Consider the following 6,776-nt stretch of genomic DNA (forward strand, 5'->3'; position numbering starts at 1 on the left):
GCAATCGCTGCCTGTTAACAAAGCCATTATAAAATTAATATTAAATCACAAAAACAAAAAATACATATCAGCAAACATTTGAGACAACATATCAGGAATGATAACTGGAATATATTTTTAGAGAAATTCCTGAACACTAAACAGTACATAAACATTGGTATTGCTTTAAAATTATTAACCATAGAGGAAAAAAATCCAATTAATTTCTTTCCTCCATGTATTAACTATCACACTGATCACGTTTAAAATCCTGTGATCCTAATTATAATCACATGATCTCATGATCCAATCAAACTCCTTTAATTTAAAAATCACCTGAAGTTTCTCATCCGAGTCTTTTTGAAGGACGTCCTCGAGCATCTTACATTTGTGTCTTAATCGTTCACATTGAAATTTTAAATTGAATGCCTCATCTTGGAGCTGGCGTTCCCGATTCTCTGCAGCCATTCTTTTCTGCTCTTCGTCAATTTCAAACTCATCCCTCATTTTCTTTGTTGCAGCTGCATTGTCTTCTTGGAGAAGTCTTTTTTCATCAGCATACTTTGTTTTTAATGTTTCAGTCAGCTGATCATTCTGCTCAGCTTGGTCAGATAACTGAACAAATGAAACATACAATTACATGCCTAAATATGGTCATGATGACGTCACATCATGACCATATATAGGCACGTCATGACTATATATGGATATACAATAGTTTTTTTGAAAATTTAATAGTGGGGATAGGCAGAGCTTTATAATATTTTCTTACTAGGAAAAACTCAAAAATTAGTACTTATTTAGAAATTAGACTAAGAATTGGAGATAGCCAACAGAAGGAATGTGTGCTCTAGCACATATTGTACAAGGAATGGGCAACTGCCAGGGTGACAGCCATTAGAGGGGTGATAGACAGGACAGAGGATGGGTAACAGCAAGGACAGGGGATGGGAAACTAATAGCCAAGACAGGAAATGGGTAACAATAACAGCCGAGACATGCAATGTTACGCTCACACTAGCCGTTTGCCAATTTGCCAACGGCGAATTGAGACACTGCTTGGCCAAAAAAAAAAAAAAAAAAATGGCATCGTTCGCCATAATTTTCATATAAACAATATTAATCCTCATCTAGGCTAGGCTCATAAGTATTTTCATCACATGTGCAGTATATACAGATTTAATCCCAATTTTAACTTTTGGATTGGGTCGTGAGCAGGTTTGCAAAAAAACTTATTTTAATATTAAAGAAATAAATTTTCAATTTATATGTGGTAATTTACTATATTTCTGACGAATTGAAAACGGTATTTAGGTGAACCCAATATTAAATTAATATTTTATTATAATATGCGCCCGCAGTGGCGTAAAGACAAGTCATGGGGTCCAGGGGCAGGAAAATGTTTGGGACCTCTTGCATATCAGTATAAGTATTTTCACTAATGTGACCAGGGTGGGTAATCTCCCACAGATAATTGTTAAGGCATAAAATATTATTTAAGAGTTACTGGGTAGATCCTAATATTTACACACATTTATAATTTGAAATTTGTGTGAAACGTATAAATTAGGTCAATGCATAAATGATCGCTTGCATACGTGTAACTTTCATTAGCGCGAATAGGTTACATGCTCTTAATCATGAAGTATTGATCTAAGTCACATCGAAACTTTGCAAATATAAACAAACACAAACCTATCAACATTATCAAGCCTAACCTACCTTTATTAACCCTAAAACACCCTTGTTGATAACATTAATATTATGGCCAATCACAGGCCAGAAAACTGCAGTTTTAATCAAATTGCAGGTCAAGAATCAAATACGATATATGACACTTCATAATGCACGTAACCCAAAGTGAAAATGATAAAAATATTTATATCAGTAATTAAATCAAGTAAACCTTAATCTTTCATTACTCAGGTGCATGTGTCTGTTTGTAAGGCTTACACAAAGATAACAGAATCGATAGTAGGCCTAAGTACAGTGTAAATGCAGAACCAGTATGGTCTTTGGTGGTGGGATGGCCACAACACAAGCATTACCAGGGGTGTAGGCCCTCCCCCACCCCCCAAAAAAGGGGGGAAGTTCAATAATCAACTACGAAATTCTTTACCGCCCATGCTTATGACTATGAGCAAAAATTCATGAATCACAATGGGGGGATTGCATAAAACTTTTTATGTCAGTCGATTGCGAAATGAAAATTAAAATAGTAAATATATCATTTTTTTTTGTTAATAATTACCTTACTAATTAATACGGTATCAAATACCATCATTTTTTTTACTTTAGCATGCTTCCATCAGGGAGTGGAATGTTATTGTACAATGTCATTGTTTTAAAAATTGACTTATTAAAAGTTGACTTATGGATTAATATAAACATGTCATTCATTATTATGAAATAAAAGTGAAATGAACCCCAAAAAGACCAGCAAAAACGTGCAGAACTTTTACATTTCATTTCTTTATTTTGGAAATGTATTTATATAGAATAACTTTAAAACATACAATAAAAAAAAACAAAAAAAAAACAAAATTAGGATAAAGCAATAGGTGGCAATGGGCCTGGGTGACAAAAGACCAGGTAGTAAAAGACCGGGTGACAACGGGCCTATGGTGGCAAAAGGTCATGTGGTAAAAGGCAGGGTTGCAGAAAGCAGGGTGGCAAAGGGCCGGGTGAAAAATGAGTATAAAATTTCGGGATTAAAAAATCACTTTGAAATTTACTATCAATTTATAGGGGGTCGAGTCGAGTGTGGAAAATCACACTATGAGCCCCAGGGGAAAAAAAGTTTGTGAAGCGAGGCAGTAGAGCAAAACAACAGAAAGGGGCTACTGTATACAATACTCAGAACAGTACTTGAAACGGTAGTCGCTTGTAATGCATCAAAAAGTGAGGCACTCTCTAGTAGTATACTCCCACATGGAATGAATTAACCTACATGTAGGCGTGGCACTATAGCAGGTCCGGTAGCTGCCGATCCCGTATATATATAAATATATTTAGCAATATGACAGACAAAACATTAAATGTCATTTTCATGTTTCAAATATCATGTAATATCATGTTATATCGTGTAATATCAGTTTTCACTATTGTGCTGCCAGCTGCCTCCCTATCAAAATTCACCACTGACAAATTCAATGCTATATTCTTGTGATTATCTTATTCATCATCATTATCATCATCATTAAGGTTTATAATGAGTATTAAGAAAGACTCAAGCTAAAAAATAGAATGCACTTAATAAAGAATATTAATTAATTATAATAAATTATTTTCAAGAAACCCATACAATGCAATATTTATTGTGTATCAATACTCAAACTTAAAGCATGTAAAAACACATTCCAACAAACCATTATAAACTGCCTGTCTACAGACATAGGACCTTCGAACTTTGGATTTTGGTTTAATTCCCTTGACAACCAAACATATTTTAATAACTGTGCGTGACAGATACGTTTTGGTCGACGTGCCATCTTCACTGATCCTTGTTTATTCATGATAAAACACAAAAATCAATCCTTTACAAATCTATTGAAATCACTTATCTTTGCGATAAACTATTATGCGGCAAATTGCTTGGTGTAAACTACAACCCTGAATTTTGTTATAGATGATAAGTTGTCAGTCTGATTGCCAACAGTTACAAAGATGATTGAAAGGAAGTCATTAATTTTCCAGCTTTTTTATCCACATAATCCACCAGACGATACTTTCCCAAATTCTGCGAGTCACCAGCATACGATTCATCAAAATATGAGTTAAAAGAAAGTTGCCACGTTGTTTTTTTCCCTAGAAAAAATCCACAAAATGTTATTTGTGACACTAACCCTGCGATTTCTTTGAATGTAAACTATAAATCCTGAAACTGTGCACTATTAAAACAATAAATTCAAAATGTCACAGATGTATAGATATGTTTGAAATTCAGATCAGATTCAACTTGTCATTAAAATCCATAAAATCTTCAGTATTTAAGAATCAAAAAATCCAATTCAATACAGTATAATCATATTATTAGATCCTGTCTTGCATACTATTTTTACCGTGTCAAGATCATCATCTTTCCGTTTGTAATCAAAAGCTATCAATTGCCAAGTACAGATGAACACATATTAAATAATTCATGATTCATTCGCTGGTTTTACTGATGTTCAATAATACTTCTCTGTGCAGATTTAACCAAATACAGATGCAGGATAAAGAATGCTAGTAGGAGTTAATAGCTCATACTAGAGCTGTGCTGTGCATGTTGGATAATCCAATCAAACATTCCCTCAAAATTCTACAATGAATTATAGATTGCATAATAAGTATCACTACCAGGAAATAGAAAACATTAATTGTTAAATTTTTCCTGTTTGTTTATATATAGAGCATTTATGTATTATATCTCAGCGATAGGATGGAAATTATCACATAAAAAGCAACAACAATTTGGAAATTGAACTGTAAATAAATTGGCAGTAAATTAAGGATGATACTTAAAAGATTTCCTGTAGATGAGTAGCTGGTAGTAAGCAATGGCAGTTTTTTTTTTTTTTTAAGAATGTTCAATGCAATTTTTTAACCTTGCTTTAATTGCTTCAAAAATGTTCTTTCTTGTCTTTAAATTTAAAAACTAATGAATGACCGTAAACAGTTATATCTCAAGACTTTACGACAGAAATTTTCAAGGAATTAGTTTTCCAGATTGGGGTCAAAGGGTAGATTGACATCCCAACTGCAAATACTAGGAAGCATACAATAAAGGTGACTGTGATAACCACTCAGTAAGTTGAAGTAATATCTCAAGTAGCTCTTAAGTACTTTTATATTTTTGTATTATATTCTGGATGCACTAAACAATGTTGAGTGTCACTGTTTTAAAAGTGAAATCTGTATAAATTTAAAAAGGATAAGATTCTGTTTTTTATTTTTCAGATTTAGAAATATTATTATAAACAACTTCAAAATCCTGTCACTAGATGGCATGCACAATGAGATGATAATGTGGCTTCAGAAAATTGAAAATATCTTTAAACTTTGTAAGATGCAAGTAATAATTATGTAACAGTTCTGATTTGAAAATGAGAAAATTCCAACTAATTCAATTAATCAATGTTTCATCATTAAAGCAATTAATAAATCCATTAGTCAACTAATCAATCAACCAGCCACCATTTAAAGATTTGTTTTCAAAAATCAGGTGATCATTAGTACATTTTATGAAAATTCACGACTTCCTACAATATCCAAAAATAATCTTGATCTCAACGCCAAGAAACTCCAGATGAATATTATATTCAATTTTCCAATAAACACTAAGAGTACTTTGAAGAATTTCAACCAGAAAACCATCAGTTCACTTAAGTTTGGTGCTTGAACTCTGTAGACTTATCTTCTTATCATCCACATAAACATGAAATATATTCCAGATACCGGTAATCACTATCAATCTGAAATCTGAAAAAAGGACTGCGAAGCCAGAAAAATGTTTTAACAACAGTCTGATATACATACAAGTGCTCTCAATACGTCTGGTTTACCTGTAATAAAATTAGGGTTTGAATGCCATTGACTTTTCTTCTTTGAAATGTCAGTCATCCACAAAAACATGAAAATTCATTCGAGATATATCACTACCAATTTGAAAGAGCAGGATTGCGATACTGGTACGAGTATTCTTGATACGTCTAGTTTATCAAGTAATGCAGCTCAGCTCCTAATGCATATTTCAAAAGATGCAAATCACTAAAACTCTGTATGGACAACTAAACTAATATATACATCGCAAGTCGATGATTATTGCAATGGAGTTATCGCTGAATATTCATAACTTAATGGTAAAAAATATAAATTGTCAAAACCAAGATCACAACAAAACTTATGACAACCATTTTTGGGTATAAACTACAGAGTTCCAAATCAATGTAATCATCAGTGTAAAGTCAAATGTATTGTAACAGATTTTAGATGTCCTTATTTTTTTTTTCATCAATCAAGAATGTACCAACACTTGACTCTTGTAAGTTGGTTTGGCTTAATAAGGAATATCTTAACTGTGGTGTACCAACACCACAAGTGATTAATTGAACTGTCAAACAAATCCAATTGTATTCTAAATAATGGTAATTATTATTATTATTATTATTATCATTATTATTGTTTTTGTATTTAAGTATTAAAAATGAGTCCTTATCTGAACTACTTTATTAAAAAAATGAAAGGAATGCGAGAGTGCCTTCAACGTTGTCAAAACAATAAAATATATTACAACTACAATATAGCTTTTTACAAGCGGGCACAGACTGCTAAATGTAAATTTGAAAGGATATGCCCAGGCCATTAAAGTTCAGAGGTCACATACTAAAACTTTAAAGAAGGAAACACTGAATGGATGCTTTAGAAGGCAGCTACAAAGCATACAGGTGCAATGTAGTACTGTCATTTGCTGCATGCGTTCAATCAAGTGCCCTAGATATTACCAGAAAAAAAAGCTATAATTACAAAAATTAAATTTACTTACATAGGAGGGGCACAGATGTCCAAACAGTATTTGCAGTTAATGCTTATAGACCTGAAATGACTGAAATAAGGTGGTTACTGTCACTGAAGAAGAGAAGATTTAGTAAATATAGATCAGAAATGAGGAGGTAAATTATAAAATTCTTTGATCTGTGTCACTACCATTCCAAATTCCATTAGCTTGCATGTGAGGTGTAAATTTTGCTGAAATGGTTTTTTCCTTAACATCTAGGAATGTGGGAAGTTTTTCTTTAATCTTTAATTGAAGTCCCAAA

General features: G+C 32.6%; 1 long non-coding RNA gene across 1 annotated transcript; it reads right to left on the reverse strand.

The window, feature by feature from the left end:
• Window positions 1–6,562, reverse strand: LOC117104238. The gene is made up of 3 exons (XR_004444717.1): window positions 6,503–6,562; window positions 316–594; window positions 1–11 (listed from the first exon to the last, which is right to left on the reverse strand). It is a non-coding gene; the product is annotated as an uncharacterized LOC117104238 (long non-coding RNA).
• Window positions 6,563–6,776: the final 214 nt, after the last annotated feature.

The sequence above is a fragment of the Anneissia japonica genome, unplaced genomic scaffold (assembly GCF_011630105.1).
Source record: "Anneissia japonica isolate Jap-2015-1 unplaced genomic scaffold, ASM1163010v1 scaffold27484_len8153_cov117, whole genome shotgun sequence".
NCBI classification, from domain to species: Eukaryota; Metazoa; Echinodermata; class Crinoidea; order Comatulida; family Comatulidae; genus Anneissia; species Anneissia japonica.